Below are 17,660 nucleotides of genomic sequence, written 5' to 3' on the forward strand. Positions count from 1 at the left end.
TGGGAAGGTGCGCCGGAGGGAGGGGGTTCGAACAAGACTGGCGGCGAGCCAAACGGTGGCCGGACGGCTGCGGTCTGGGCTGAAGAAGATTCCGGCGACAGGGGTGAAAACAGAGCAGGTGCAGCAACTTCCGGCGGCTCTCGAAAGCTAACGGCTGGTCCGATCGCTCTGAAAATTGGTGGGGATGATCTATGATGGAAGGGGAAGAGAATAGTGGTGACGGCGCACCAAACGGTGGTCGGACGGCGGAGAACCGGCCGGTCAAAGTGGAGGCAACGGGAATGAGAAAAAGAGGGAGGACGCACGGGGAGAGGGAAACCGGAAAGGAAAAGAGAAAGAAAAAGAAGAAAAGAAGGAAAAGAAAAAGGAAAAAGGGAAAAGAAAAGAATTGAGGTCCAGTCCTCACTCCGGAAACCAAAACTGATCCGCCGAAAACGATTTTAAAAACCGTAAAACGACTAAATAAAATAAACACCACATCAAATAAATTAAAAACTAATTTAAAACACATTAATTTAAAATAAATAAACTAATATATTAATTAAATTAAAAACAACCCTTCAGTGAAAATACACGCAAAAGCGGGTCATCACAGGTTTCATAGCATAATGGCTTGTTTGGAAATAGATCTCATCTTAAAATTTATCTCATCTTATCTTATCTCATTTTATCACATTTAGGGCTGTTCATCCGGGTTCCAACCCGGAAATCCGGATATACCCAAACCGGAACCCGGATTTCAAATCCGGGCCGGAACCCAGACCGGGTTAACCCGGGTCAGGAACGGGCCGGAACCCGGATGAATCCGGGTCTCTCAAAAACCGGATTCCGGGTTCCGGATTGAACCCGGTTTTTTTTTTTAGGCTTTAAAAGCATAATTATTTTTTAAATAAAAACCTATATTATATTAAGGATTTTTTAAGAAAAATCAATGTTAAAAAGAATGTTTCTCTTTTATGTAAAAACCTATATTTATTATAGAAATTAAAAAAAAAATTGAAAATCATACTCTTTTTTTAAAAGCCTATATTTATATGAAAATATTGAGAAGCATGATTATCCTATATTTTAAAATATTAAAAAAAGTGTTGAAAATCATAATTTTTATCAAAGCCATATTATATAAAAAGTTTTCTAACTCATTAAAAAGCATAATACTAACATTTTCCAAAATAATAAAAATATATAAAAATGAAAAAATAAAATGCATCCAATCCACTACATATTACATTATTTTATTATTTACACATTACATTATAATACAAAATACAAAACTACAAGGTATGAATTACAAAATAAATCCAACAAGTAGCAACTTCCGAGGGATCTGATTGAGAGAGATCCTGCACAATTTGTATGCAAAGAAAGTCAGTAGTCTTTAGAGGCTCTAATTGCATAGTATTAATTAGCTAATTTACTACTAATAAGATTACCACTCCTTGAAGCTGATGAGGTTGTTGTAATATGAGCATGATCCTCAATCCATCATGCCCATATTACAAATGGGTAATGAAGTGATAATAGATTATATTGGCACAAAAAACAGGACCAAACATGCTAAAACAGGATTAGATTTAAAAATTGGTTCAAACTGCCTAGAAGAAGATAATTCTCTGGCCTAGAGTGAAACCAACTCAAGAATTGTGAATCCATGATTTATTGTTTACCCATAAAAATAAGAAGCAGGTTATGTCAAGCAAGAAAAAGTAATTTCACCAACACATTACACCAAACATATGGTGTATGTTATATATGTACTGCTCTTATTTGTAATAGAAATCCTCAAAGAACCACCAAAGAAAGTGTACAGAATATGTGAATTCCTAAAAAAACTTTGACATTGGAAATCATGTGAATATGAGCATTCGGCAAATATATATTTGTAAGGTATAAAATTTATATTCAAATACTTTCCTTATTAGTGCTTACTTTGTAAGGTATAAAATCATATGAACAAGGTGATTGCTTTCTCAGGTTCTCGTAGTAATAGCCGAGATTTGATATTCCGGCTGAGCAATGATGCCACTACCAACTGCCCTGGAAGTATAGAAAAGCACTAAACTTGGAAACCTCCTCAAAGCAAAATAAAAACAATAAGGAAACTGAAAAACAAAACACCTTCAGACCAAAAGTTGGCCACAAATTTCGTATAACACAAACCACGCACACAAACATATAAATGGGTAGATAAGTACATAGGCGAGTTCCTCCTTGACAGCATTAAGTGCCGGTGATCCTCTTCCAGAGCTCGAAATGTTCTCAGAAGAAGCAACTATGGAGTAAGAACTTGACGGTGGAAGATTAAGATAAGGAATTCGTTGAGGGGGTCTCAAGAATACCTCAACTGGGAATGGCGAACCGGGAACTGGAATGAATCCTGGGAGTCGGGAAGCCATGAACATGAAGCAGAGAGACCAACGAAAAGACAGACAGAGAAACCCATTCTTCAGATCTAAACCCATTCTTCCAAATAATAATAACCCACGGCTCTACCATTTTGCAGCTATACAGATCTAAACAGAATACTCCTCAAACATTCAAACGGATCTAACGCATAAAAATAATCCTCAAACATTCAAACATTCTCAACAAAAAAAAAAAAAAAAAAACCCAACAAAGAGAGAACACAATAGAGGGAGAAAGAAAACTTACCCAAACGGAAATACATTCTAATCTCTTGGATCCTAAAGCACTTCCACCATTCGGCATCACAGATAGCATACTGAGATATAGAGCAGATGAGAGTGATTTCGGGGGCTAGGGCATCGTAGACACAGACGCAAAGCACAGAGAGAGAGAGAGAGAGAGAGAGAGAGAGAGAGAGAGAGAGAGAGAGAGAGAGAGAGAGAGAGAGAGAGAGAGAGAGAGCAGATGAGAGAAAGGAAACTAGGGCTAGAGAAGATGAGAGACGCAAAGCACAGAGAGAGAGAGAGAGAGAGGGAGGAGTGAAGTCTGGGGGGGAAGACGAATTGGGGGGGGGGGCGGCGGGTTTTAAACCCGGATCCGGATTTAAAATCCGATACCCGATCCGGATTGATATGGTTTTCTAAATCCGGATTTCGGCCCGGATTTGATCCGGTCCGAAAACCGGAACCGGATTTCGGTTTACCCGGCCCGTTTGAACAGTCCTAATCACATTCTTAAATATAATTCAAATATTAAATTTTCAAACTAATTATTATAAATTTTCCAAACTTTCAAACAAATAAAAAAAAAATCAACTTTTTCAAGTCTTTAAATAAAAATAATATTTTAAAACTATATTCTAATAATATTTTAATTTTATAATATTTTTTATTCAAATATTTTTCTTTCTAATTTTTTAAAATTTAGAAAATACTTAACTCAAACTATCTCACTAATATTTATAAAATATCTTATTATTATTTATAAATTTTTTATTTCATCTCATTCTCCTACAAGGAAGTATTTAAAGTTCTTTGAGAAATTTAGTTAATAGTTATAAATATTGTGGATTCTTCTGACAAGACCTTGTCCACCAAATAAATATTTATATCCTAGTAAAAAAAAATTTATTTGGTTGAGTTGGTGAGTCAAAATTTAGTTAATAGTTATTTATTTGGTGGACAAGGTCACTTTATAACTATATAAAAGTATTTAATGTACCTATATAAAATTAATATAGCTAATCATATTACTGGAGTATATAAAGAGTACAACATTACCAAACTTTTATATAAGCTTGTAACTTTTATAAATATTTATAATACTTGAAGATAGAACAATGTTCAATCTTACTACCTTGTCTAGATGATCTGCAGGGAAGTTATGTCGTATTAACTGGATAGATACAGAACACAGGTAGGAGATCTTAGTGGGAGGCTTTATTCCTGAGAGAGTGTCCAGATAATGGCCGCACTCACCCAACTACCATAGGGGACATAATCTGGGAAAGCCACGCCACATTAAATGTGATGGCATGGTACCTTGTATAGTGAACGAACACACCTGAGTACAGGAAATTGGCCCCGAAGTATAAAAGCCTAATCTCAAGTTAGAAACACGCTCTCACATACTTTTACATAAAAGTTCACTCTAAACGCCTAAATAACTAGCTTAGGCATCAGAGGTGCTTCACCACCCACCGAGCATACACATCTTTGTGTTGCAAGTTCATTGAGATCGTTGACCTTTGTGGGAAACATGTCATTAACAAAAAAAAAAAAAAAAATCTAATGTCATTCCATTGAATATGATACTCTCATGTTTGATTTATCCTATACATCCTATAGAAATTATTTATATTTCCCAAAATATCCCTATTTGTTTAACTTCAATTGTACAAGACTTTTTCATGCAAGATATCTGAAAAGTAAACAAAATTTATAGAGAATAAAACTATAAAAACTATGACTTTTCTTTTTATTCTTAAAATATGAAATTGTATATCTTGTTCGAAATATATTATTTGTTACCACCAAGGTAGTGGCTCAATTGGTACGAGCTGGTATTTTATGATTTTGAGGTCAAGAATTTGAGTAAGAACATAAGTCGAAATCACTTATAGTAGTAAAACTTGACCTTTGGGCCATGTGATGAAGTTTAGATCAGGTGGATACTTTGAGGATGTTGTAGTGACGGGCTCGCCCTTTGGACAGTAGCTCAAACTGGACATTCTACAGCGGGAGTGGCTGCTATGATCGCGTCTAAAGAGGATTATTATGCTGGTCGCTCTCACATCTCATTTTTTGTTGAAAAAAAAGAAATATATTATTTGTTTAGTATTTAGTACCAAATAAAACATGCTCGTTTATATTCTCTATGGAATATATAATTACTCACTTTTATACATAGCATAAAAAAATAATCATAACAAAATTCAACGTAAAGAAACAACTTTTCTTGTACACCGTTAACAGCAACCAACAAATTAAAAAAACACATTAGCATAAACCGACATTTATTTGAAATATATGGGGTAGTTAAATAGTGACAATAAAAATATAGGTAAAACAATTCTAATTTTTTTACATAAATATAATAGATGTAATAAAAGAAATTACCAAATATATTTTCATCAATTTGAAATTAAAAAAAAAAAAAAAGCATTCCAATAGCATGGGAATGTGGATTCCAACAACTCTATACGGGATTCCACATTCCCCACCAAACGGGGATTGAAAGAGAATCCAGATTCATGGATATCTGAATTCTATTTTCTGCTATATTTAGCTGTTAAATCAAATTCAACTCTTCTTAACTCATCTTAAATTAATTATTGATAGTGTTAAGGACATGTCTTACTTCTCCTCTACAACCGTTATCCTCTACAACCGTTTAACCACGTACTGTCAAGAGGCTCAGGTGTAATCTACTTGAAAAAACTCCAATACTTAAGTCAGTAAATGTAACCAAAGAATTCATAATTCAACAAAGAGTTCGATCCCTTACTATCAAGGGTTATCTGATATATATAAGCTCATTCACAATGCTTATCTTATTCAAAACTTACTGGTATGGATCATCACCCAATACCTGGGATGATCATGTAACTGCATGAAGTCTTTATCTTTCCGTGAAAGATTGCGTGGTGTATGTATGATTTCGATGCACTTTGGACTCCCTTACTTCCTTTAATCAACCATGGATCTCTCCTATGGGCTTTCCCCACTTTGGGCTTTATGATATAATGGGCCCTTGGGTTAAATAGGTCCTCTAGCTACCTTGCTAATCCTCTTCACCCCCAAGCGTAGGGAATATATATTGATTAATCATGCCGCCTTGTAAATGTTGTGAACTTGCCATGGACCTCCTCTTTGATTCCAAACCCTATATCTAGCGATGATTTACCTTGGGCTTGGGCGCACGGAAAGCCAATAATTGTTGGTACAAGCTTGGTCCATCTATGAACCATTGAGTGCCCGCCGACCCTTAATATTCTTCTCCTGCGCCGTTTCACTTTTTCAAAAATCGAGGAGCCCCCATGATTTCTCATTATCGTGGCAGAAGGGGAGGGAACTTTCGTGCAACGGTTACTTTTATGCTTTAGTGTCAGGCCATGATGTCTAAGGTCATTGGCATTCCGTATTTGTTCTTTAAATACCCCTTCTCTATCTCTTTTAATTTTTCCTCTACTAGCTTTTCTTCCTCATGCTTCCTTTATTGCTTTTGCTTCTTGCCCACTTTGTCTTCCTTCGCCTCCTTGCTTCATTTCTCTATTCCATTTTCCATGGCTAAACAAGGTGATAGCTATATACAGCCCTTCCAAGTCCCGAAAGGCACGACCTTTGATAGATACGGATGGCGCTCAGGCTTTCGAGAGAAACATTTACCACAGATTCAGGAGGAATATCACATCCCTAAAACAACTGTAATGGAGGCCCCTTCATCTGGATGTTGTGATGACGAGGGCTTCGCTGGTAAAGTTGCCATAACCGTATCCCTTTTGTCACATGGGTTGAAGCTCCCTTTTGCCTCCCCCTTCATGATATTTTAGACCTTCTCAATCTGCCACCAGCTCAACTACACCCTTTTGCGTTGAAGGCGTATCTCTGCGCTTGCATCGTCTTTCGCATGGTCCTAGAGCCCCTCAGTGACCCCTATCCCGATTTGACTACTTGAGAATTTCTGGCCTTTTACAATGTGAGGCCTGCTACCAAAGGCAATGTCGTTAGCTTTCGCAAGAATGATATTGGGTAGACCTTGGCCTAGTTTGAGACTCGATACTCCAACGCCAAAACTTGGACGACCAAGGTTTTCTTTAATATTAGTCAGGGCCCCCAAGAAGACATTTTCAAGGATTTTCCAGTTAAAGCGATCTGGCAACCTCTACTTGATGATAAAAACTTGTGGGCTACCATGAAACCTTTATCACGTTTGGAACTAACCCGATTTGAAATTGTCCGTTCCTGGGCTAAAACTCATCCGGATGATCTCTGGATTGGTTTTTTGTTGACGCCCCTTTACATTGATCGGTTCATGATGTCTCACAATCGATCCTATGTTCAAGGGCGCTCATTCATTATTTCTGCCACTATTCCTCCCCCTCTACTGAAATTCTCTAAAAAAAGTAATAGGTGTGACCACGCCATTCAAGAAAAGAAAGAGGTGAGAAGGATGAGAACGCCGAGAAGAGGGAGAAAAGGAGCGAAAAAAAGAACGAAGATGACAACCAAAGGAAAAGAACCCGTTCTAAAGACTCTCCTCTCCCTTTGCCTCCTTAAAATAAAATTTTGGCGATCATAGTTGTGCCTTCAGCACCCTCACCTACAAGAGCTTTGGCGCCCTACCAACTTCGTCCACTCGTGCAGCCAACCACCGCTGCGTTCTCTGTGCTGCAATTAGAGGAAATTGCCACACCCTCAGGGGGTGAACAAGTCCAACCGTCCACCACAATAGCTATTGCCACTCTCTCATCACCCCACAAGTCCCCCACCCAGCCGCGTTCCTCCGATTTGAGGGACATTGAGGGTTTAGTCAGCTTGGCCCTATTTGACTTAGCTGCTTCCCTCTGAGTTGTGCCAACCTCGCATGCGCGGCGTCCAACCCTACATTTGAGTTTCCTATCTTAAAGGGTTCGGTGAGGGAAGGCGAGCTGGATGCTGAAGTGGTGGCCTTCCTTAACCTAGGCTCTATCACAAGTGTGAGGGCTTACCCACCCCCTTTGATTGGAGATATTCATGGAAAGGTTGCCAGCGCCTTTTCCACAGATGGGGCGGATGAAGCTTCCCCACTCCCAGAGAATGACCATGCTAATGTAGCAGAGTGTATGCCTTCTCACTACTATGATGCGTGCGTCAAGATTGGGGCAGAGCAAACCGCCCCAGAGACCCCACTAGCCACTGTCTCTGGGGGAAGCACCCCTTTGCCATTTGGCAATGGTGAAGGGCTTTATCTTCCTTTGCTCCACGCCTCATCCTTTGCGGGAGACACTGATTCCTTCTTCGATGAGGAGTGGGGCAACTTTCTGCAAGAAGATGCCCTTCTGATGGACGCCGACTTGGCTTACACCACCCCCATTCCACCTGCACGCCTCGGGGGTTTATCAAAAAAGGTGACAAATTCACCTCTGGGGCTTGTGAAGGCTTCCTTGCTTGGGGTGATTTCTAGCACTAGGGAGATCGTTGGGGGCAATGCTAGTGATAGCGCCTCTTCTACTATTGCTGGTGCCCAACCTGAAGCCACCACTCATATGGCAAATCGTTTAAAGGGCTGGTTCTCTGAGGTACAACGCAGCTTGTTTTTCTTCCTTTTTATGCTTACACATCATTTCTTACTTTGGGTTGCTTCACTTTCTTTCTACAGGGCATTAATGAACTGGCAACATGGATTGTTGCAGATCGTGCCCATCTTGAGGAGGAGGTCAGGGAGCTGCATAAGCTATGCTACGTTGCTAAAAGTGCTTCTGAGAGGTGGCGAGTTGATAGGGCTGAGTTGGAAGCCCTGGCTAAGAAGAAGAAGGAGTTGAAGATTTTGCTGGAGTAGTTAGAAGGTTACTCCCACTCACTGCAAGGGGACCTGGAGATGCATGAGGGAGGAATCCTCGAACTCTGCGAAGCTGCTCGCCTCGCCCAAGAGGCTAAGGTCAAGGATGACTTTGCCCTGACACTTCTTCAGTCCGAAAGGGACTCGGCTAGACTTCAACTATCAGGGGCTCAGAAGAATTTTGAAGCTGAAAAGGCCCGCCTAAACTCTAAGCTTCGTGCCTGTGACGAGGAGTTAAACTCAACTCGTGAAGAATTGGCTCGTTTGCAGGAAGGCCATAGCGAGCTGTCACGGGAGTTGGTGGCCGTTGTGGAGAAAGCTCGCCTTACCACCCTTGATCTTTCAGAGGTGCAAGGGTGCTTGGTAGAACTCAGGAACTGCCACGAGCAGTACAAAGACATTGACGAGGATCTTAGGAAGGCAAACTTGGCTTTTGTTGCCAAGCATCAAAGGCCATAAGTGGAGATCGCCTGGCTTCATGCCTGTTCCTACTACCAGGGACCATGCCTTCACTTATGGCCACGACTCTGGCATTCTGAGGCTCAGGAACAACCTTCTGGCCAAGTCCGCCACCAATCTCGAAGCTCTAGATTGGGGTATATTCTCTCCTAAGGAAAATGCATGCCGTCTAGTCGACTTGTTTGGGCGTGATAATATGCTTGATGCTTTCATAGGCTTACCTCCGTTGTCGCCTCCTGACGACACTCCCTAGCTTCCTAGCCTACTAACTTTTGTTTTTTATGAAAACTTTTGTACTTTTCACATGTTGTAACATTGTTTTGTTACCAGACTTTGGTTTACAACGATGAGCATCTTGTTACTTCTACTATTGCACATCTTTGTTCTTTAGTCTTCTTGTTTATGCTTAGACTGTTATGTCTTTTTGGCTTAGACTTTTCTGCCTTTTTTGTTTGTTCTTGGTCAACTTATGGTTACCTTCATAACCCTTTTCATAGCACCACAAGCTGTCAAGGCTTGCTTTCGGTGTTTAGGGGTGGTGTGGTCTAAGGACCTCCACGCCCTCTTTTTACAGCACTACAAGCTGCTAAGGTTTGCTTTTGGTGTTTAGGGCAAAATTTGATTACGCCCAAAAAATACACGGTAGTTGTAGCACAGTTTTGGGGTGTCGATTCCACAGTAAGACAAATTAAAAGAATAACAGAAAGAACAAAGAATCTAAAGAAAAATATTAAATTTTAATAGAAAACAAAGGTTAATTTTGAATGCAAATTAAAGTGAAGCAAAGTTTCTAACGGAAGAAGTACTCAAATTTGACGAATAGTTAAGTGTCGGAATCCCTTGTACAAATTTGGTATTTTAATTATTCTTAATTCATTGGATAACTCAATTGGAACTCAATTCTCAAAATTTCCAATCGGAATGTATAGATTTATAAACTAAAATTAAACTAAATGTAATCATTTGAAAAATCATTTACCACTTTTAAAATAAGTAAATTATTATCCCTATTAAAAAAATCCAATGACGACAATATATTCAGGAAGCGATATTTCAGCAAAGAACTAAATTAATGTAGATAAATAACTGATCCAAAAATAATCAAAGAACCAATCCATTCAATAGAAAAAGCATGATTGAATTCATAAACTGAATAAATTCTATGATTATTCGAAGAACAAAACATTAACAATGAATTGAAAATGATAAAACAAAAGAGTTTTAGTAATTTAAAATCAAATACATAAATTACAAATAAATTAGAAATACCATCTAATGTGCAAGTTCATCCCTACCCCTACTTGAGAATTTAGTTACCCATAAATATAATGTACAACAAAAACCTCCAGAGAAAAGTACAGCAAACTGCGACCATGGAAGTGATTTTCTCATCTCTTCAAATCTGCCTTTTGTGCCTCTCCTCCCCTTCTATTTCGTGTTAATGATGTGCTTATATAGGGTAGGAAGGAAACCATAATGTTTTCATAATTCCCGCATAAAAAAAAAAATCGTTTAAATTTTAGGACTAATCTTGGCAGCCATATACGCACGACAGGAGTTAGAATTTGGAAATCCTTATTACAAACAAATTTATATCCCTTTAAGATATATTTCTAATGCATTAAGAATCGCATCAATCCAATATGTGAGTAAAAAGTTATGGTTACAATACTAAAGTGTGTCCAGACTGTCTCCTAGCGAATTTCAGACTTGGACTTTTTGTGATTTCCTTTTGTGATTGCTTTCTTTTTTTTTTCCTTGATCCAAATTGCTCTTAAACCCCATGAAATTCTTCCTTTGAATTTGATTGAGTTTTAACTTGCTCTTTTATAAACTTTGAAATTAAACATAAAAAAACTGTTTAGGAATATCCCAGCATAAATAGAAACTCAATCTAAAAATACACATTAATTCATATGATTTATATTCACATTTTAACATTTTAATCTAATAATAGGGTATTTATAGTGCACTTCCGCGCACTCATCACACCCCCAACTTACTCATTGTTAATTCCTAATAATTTTCATGCCAAAACAATGAAAGAGATCAAAGAAAATCACACACAAAGGTCACCAAGTCACACTTTCCAAATTTACATGTCAAAGCAATCTTAGGAATTCAATAACCCTATCACAAGCAATCCACCTATAGTAATCCACAGAGTGTGCGTGTGTGTTCCAAACTATATCAATCTAACCAAAGGCCCTGACACATACAACATCAAGAACATCTCAAGTGAAAGGTTCAACTCTATAACTCACGGGTATAAAAGTGTTTTGTGTGAATATTCTCTCTATAGAGTTGACAATGGGCATACACGCACTCTCATGGGGAATTAGGCAATTATATACAAACAACAAGCAAACATTGATCTTATGATAAGAATACTAACAAATGAGACTTCTACAACTCTTTCCAAAAGGTTGTAACATGCCTTGGGTTCAGGGTTATATGAAAAAAAAGGATGAAAATGATTTAAAATACTTCCAAATGCATATAAAGAAAATTTTATTAAATATTTCAATAGACCACCCTTCTTACTTAATGTTGTGACGCCCCCAAATTCTGTTTGGGATCGGATGGACATTTAAAGTATCGAGACATGCAACACAAGGTTACCTGCCCCCGTTCATGATATATAAGATGCAATATTCCTAACATGTATATAAAATTATGCAATATTCGCAGCGGATAATTTTTTTCTTTAGCAATACTATACACTAAATTAAAAATATCCCAAATGCTTAAAACATACTTCATACATAAAAACCCATTGAACAACTAAGATCATAACACTAGTCCAAAATGCTTATGATCCAAAAAGTACTGGAGATGCAACTCTATAGTACAAGTAGTAATTTACGTTAACTACTATATCAACATTGACGTCGCATCGTCACTCAGTCAACTGTGTCTAATTGGTCAGCTTCTGATTCTCGTTCAGGTCCTGTAACAAAATCTACCATTCGGGAGGAATGGTAGTTGGAACTACCACAGCAAGTTAACAAAAACTTCCACACAAGCTAATGATGCATGGATGACAGTAAAAGCATAATTGCATAATCAAATTCATAAGTAATTAAAGCATAACTTGGCGTACAACATAGCATAATTGACATAATTTAAATTGAAACATGAACTGAACTTGACTTGACATGAACTTGATCTGAAACTTGACTTAGCATGAACTTGTTCTGAAACTTGATTTAACATGAACATGATATGAAACTTGACTTATCATGAACTTGTTCTGAAACTTGACTTAACATGAACGTGATATAAAACTTGACTTATCATGAAGTTGTTCTGAAACTTGACTTAACATGAAAAATACATACTCCACAGTTGTTGTGGCCCCATGTATTCTACACAAACTTGACTTAACATGAAAAATACATACTCCACAGTTGTTGTGGCTCCATGTATTCTACGTGTAAATATATACTCCACAGTTGTTGTGGCCCCATGTATTTTACACATCACAATGCAGTTAAATATATACTTCACAGTTGTTGTGGCCCCATGTATTCTATGTGTAAATACATACTCCACAGTTGTTGTGGCCCCATGTATTTTATATATCACAATTGCTGTGTCTCACGTAGTGTATGCGTCACAATTGCTGTGACCCCATACTTTGTGTGCCACAGATGTTGTAGACCCCACAAAACTGAATGTACTCAAGATGAAACATGACTGGAATACAAAAGGACTGAAGCCCTAACGTAACATAACGTGACTTGAACATAACTTGAAATACATGACCAACTTGAGATAGAAACATTTCGTAACATGGCATAACATATAATAGACAACATATTTAACATGACATACTTGCAACAGTGAATATTACATGACTTGACATACATGTAATAGATGACATACTTAGCATGACGTACTTGTAAGGTACAGTAATACATGACAGAATATATTATGTAACAGATAAAAATTGATGACAGAATAAATTCTGTATAATAGACAATTACGTGATAACTTGGCATGGCATGACATATATGATAACACACATACATACACTGTAGTTCCTTTACTTAGCACACATATACAGTAGACTGCTAGTAAGTTAAAAGCTAACTTACCTCGATCTCTGCGTTTCTTATAAAACTTCAAGTGCGATCATGAGGAATTGTAATTAGTGATTCTAAAAGTTAGAACTAAATCACTAATAATTTGAAATATGGAAAATACTAACTTAAAGAGTAAAATTTTCATTTTACTCTCTACATGTGGGAAAATGACCGTTTTACCCATAACTTAAGGATTTTGCATACTAATTCCAAAAGTTTCCAAAATTTACATTTCTCATGTAAATTTTGTCCTAAACTTAAATATCAACTCAAAAAAATTTAAAACAAAACACAACTATGGAAAACATACTATGGCCGAAACATCCATAGGTCATTTCTCTTGATTTTTATTGCAATTCCTTCCAACTTCAAAACTCATGCTTAAACCAAAATTTTGCAACAAACATCTTCCAATCCTAAGTTCAAAACTATACTTAAAACATCCATTTAGAAAAAGCTAATAATCAACACCAAACTTTTTGTAAAAAGATCCAAGCACTTGAATCACAAGTTTTGACCTTAAATCAAAATATCTCCAAGAATTTCAAAAATCAAATCTTACTTCTAACATATTCATAATATCATCCTAACATCAACCATGCTTTAAATCATCAAACTAAAGTCACCAAAATCATAAAATAACATTTGGAGTTTTTGATTTTACACTTAGTCCAAAAACAGAAACTTTTTCCTCAACTAATTTTGATAAATCTCTTGATCAATGCCTTAAGAAGGTGAGATCTTCGAAATAAAGCATCACATGGTTTAATGATGTGTCTTAAATAGGATCCAACCATCAAACTTAAAATCACATAGCTAAAAAAAAATAAACATGGATCTAATCCAAAAACATCAAATCTTAGGCCTAACCAAAATCCTCTTGCATAGAAAAATCATATATTTGAAACTAATACTAAATATCTCCAAAATAACATTCTAACATGAAAATAAGAGACTTAGGATCATCATATAAAAATTTCAAAGCCTTTAGAGTAAGATCAAATCTCGAAATATTCAAACTTTCTCCAAATAAAAACTGTTTTGCCACTTCCAGTTTTCAAGTTTCTAGATCTAAGAAAATCTATCATCAAAAGCTTTAGTCATGCAACAAAACCTCAATGAAAACTCTTAAACACATGCTAAGAACACTCCATAAAATTTTCGGACCAAGATATGTCCATTAGATTGGTCAAAAACTCCAAAACATAACATACTCTCCAGATTCACGCCCAGAATGACCTTTCCATGGTTAAAAATACTTTTGACTGACCAATTGACCATGGAATGATATAAAAATACATCTACGGAAACTAGACTCAAAGAGGAACAACTTTTATGAAGGAGTAATCGTGTGAAAATACTTAAAAAGGGTTGAAAATCTCCACACAAAAAGACCCAAATATCTGCCTGAGAGAGCTCTTTTGGGTTTCTCTCTAAGAACGGGGTGAAGAAATGATTAAAGTGAAGTAAGTGTGTCTTGCACAACTCAAGACTTCTGTAGGGGAATTATTTGGACCTTAATGATCATTGAGTGGAGGTATACGTGTGACATGAAGTGAAGGATAGTTGGGGGCAAAGGACAAAAGCTATGGGGCATGGTGCTTGATGGGGTGGGTTCCTCCATACTATTGAGTGCAGCTTGTAGCAATGAATGATCTGCCAAGTGGGGGAGGAAACTTCTCCAAGAAGCCTTGCCAAGGTGGCCAAATTCGTGGGCCTTAGTGGGCCTCAATTTGGTTGATCAAATGAAAAGATTTTGCTTAGGTGTCATGATCTCACACCTTGATTTCCTTCACAATTTCATCTAATGGTTTCTCTTTGTGCCAAGTATCTAATACTATTAATTATGTGTGGTTAAGATCTTGACAAGTGTCCAAATAAAATTTCGCTAACCTAATTTAGACATTACACACTGTGATTTTGAAAACACTACGCTTAGTATATTTACCGAGATTACTATTCACTCCAAAAATAAACGTAATAAACTTAGTACTGAAAAATCCTAAATATTCAATTAATCCTAGTGGTGTAGACTATAATGTATTCTGACACTTCTAACTATCTCAAATAATTAAAATCGCATTTCTGACACCATAGTGAGTGATAACACTAACTATGTTGACAGGCTAAAACCTATGCGATTAGTCGATTCGTGAAAACTTATGGCGTCTTCACGAGATTCCTAAAGCTAATAGAAGTCTTACAATTAAATTTCTAGCGGACTGTTACAAATGTACTATCCAACTTTTTAGATCATCAAATAATAATGCTTTTCCTTCTTCGTCCTCTTCTCTATTTTTTTTTTCAACAATTTGATGGACAAACACATGTCACTTTAGTATTCTTGCCATTGCTACCCAACCTTTATTTATTTTTTATTTTTATTTTTTACCTTTAAAGCTCACTCAATTGAACACTTTGCAACTTGTACTATTCTCTTTTACTGTCCTGCATGGTGTGGTCAAGATTGGTAGACCAGATCCATATGTGGAATGTCTTTCACTTCCAAATGTTGCCTATCAATTAATAATTTAAGGCATTGACCATTTACTTTAAAGATCCAACCATCCTTAGGATCCTCTATTTCTACCACCCTGTTTTCAAAAATATTTTTCACTCCAAAAGGGGCCAGTCTACCTAATCCGAAGTTTTCCTTGGTGCTTGTGAAGTCCAAAATCATATAAGTATACTTGGTCATTAGGCTCAAACATCTTCCTAAGAATATTTTTACCATGAAATGCTTTTATTTTAACCTTATAGATTTTAGACTTAGGCAAATGTTTTAATTTAACTCTTGGTGCTTTCATACTTACAGAAATTTGTCTTTCGCCTTTCTTAGACAACTCCTCAAATTTCGATTGCCAAGTCCCGTGTGCCATAATCCTGAATTTTATCAAAAATAGTACAAATATCAATAATATTATATGAATCATTAATAATATCAAACTCAGAATTAATAAGGGAATATTCAAGGGGATCAAAATCATAAGTTGTGTGAACTCCATTGTCTATGAATGTGTCAATCATGTAAATTTGGTGGCACTCATCATCCTCTATTGGTTGTTTTTCAATATGAAAAATATTCAACTCGAGAGTTATATTCCCAAAAGAGAATTTCATTAGACCATTCCTGAAATTAATAAGAGCGTTAGTAGTAGCGAGAAAAGATCTACCTAAAATTAAGGAGATTTTAGAATTAGAGTCAACAATAGAACTAGTGTCAAGTGTCAAGGATTAGGAAATCAACAAGATAATAAAATTTGTCAATTTGGATCAAAACATTCTCAACTATCCCTCTTGGTTTCTTAATTGAACGGTTAGCCAATTGAAATACAACAGAAGTTGGCTTAATTTCACTCAAACCAAGCTACAACTAAATGGAATAAGACATCAACTTAACGCTAGCTCCTAAATCTAGCAAGACTTGCCCAAACTCATGTTCCCAATATTACATGCAATGGCTGGATAATCAGGATCCTTGTACTTAGGAGGAATTTTTACTCAATTAGAGTACTAACTTGCTCTATCAGCAATGATGTCTTCTTAACATGGTGCTTTCTCTTAACTGTACATAAAGCTTTGAGAACTTTTGCATAAGTAGAAACTTTTTTAATAACATGCAAAAGAGGAAGGTTAATCTTTACCGGTCTGAGGTTCTCCAAGATTTCATTACTAGAATCTAAAACAGATTTTAAAACTTCAAGAAATGGTAACTTAATTAAACTCTTGATTACCTCGGCTTCCTTGGGCAACTCGGTACTATTATTACTTTGTTCCTCTTCAACATCATCTGGCTTATCAGTTGTTGGGATGTGTAAGAGCTTATCACTTCGTGTCACAATAGTATTGACCTCTTTCAAATTTTCTTGCACCATATGTTGACCTTGGGGTGTGGATTGAAGTTTAGAAGGGAAGTTGCCATGCTCATTCATACTCAAGGAGCTCATCATCTTGGATATATGACTCTTAATTTCTTTATTTTCTTCAATAACCTGCATAATCAAAAATTCAAATTTTTTATTAGTTTTACCCTGTGCTTCAATAAAAGCATGTAAAGTATCTTCAACGGAATTTCTAGAAGAAGATGATGCATGATACGGTGCAGGATAAAGTTTAGGTGACTGTGCAAACTGCTGGTTTTTAGATTTCCAAGTAAAATTGGGGTGATTACGCCACCTTGTATTATAGGTATCAGAGAAATGTGTAAAAGGCTTCTTGTACATACTTAAGGCATTACATTGTTCCTCATACATCCCTCTCATTTCAGCAAATGTGGGATACTCTTGGGCAAGGTGATCTACCCCACCACACACAAAATATGGTCTAAAAAACTCTGCATGATTAGCCATATGTGTTGGCTTTAAGTCTTTATTCTTCAATACCTCTAGCTCCCTAGTGAGCATCTTAACTTTAGCTTTTAGGCTATCCTCTTTCCTGAGGTGGTAAATTCCACCGCCATTTGGGTTTTCCGTAGGTCATAACCTATTTGTGCTCTCAGTAGCACTAAGTCCAGTCCAAGTGTGAGCTTTTTTAGTTAGCTCATTAAGGTATTCTATGGCCTCATTAGGATCTTTATGTAAGAACTCACCATTACACATTATCTGCATAAATTGGCGCTCTCTAGGTGTAAGTCTCTCATAAAAATAGCTCACTAAGCACCAATTCTCA

At 36.7% G+C, this 17,660-nt stretch overlaps 1 long non-coding RNA gene across 1 annotated transcript; it reads right to left on the bottom strand.

The window, feature by feature from the left end:
• Positions 1-1,185: 1,185 nt before the first annotated feature.
• LOC122312012 lies at positions 1,186-2,853 on the bottom strand. The gene is made up of 3 exons (XR_006242933.1): positions 2,653-2,853; positions 1,930-2,037; positions 1,186-1,343 (listed from the first exon to the last, which is right to left on the bottom strand). It is a non-coding gene; the product is annotated as an uncharacterized LOC122312012 (long non-coding RNA).
• Between the last annotated feature and the right edge of the window lie 14,807 nt (positions 2,854-17,660).

This window comes from Carya illinoinensis, chromosome 5 (genome assembly GCF_018687715.1).
Source record: "Carya illinoinensis cultivar Pawnee chromosome 5, C.illinoinensisPawnee_v1, whole genome shotgun sequence".
In the NCBI taxonomy this organism is placed as follows: domain Eukaryota; kingdom Viridiplantae; phylum Streptophyta; class Magnoliopsida; order Fagales; family Juglandaceae; genus Carya; species Carya illinoinensis.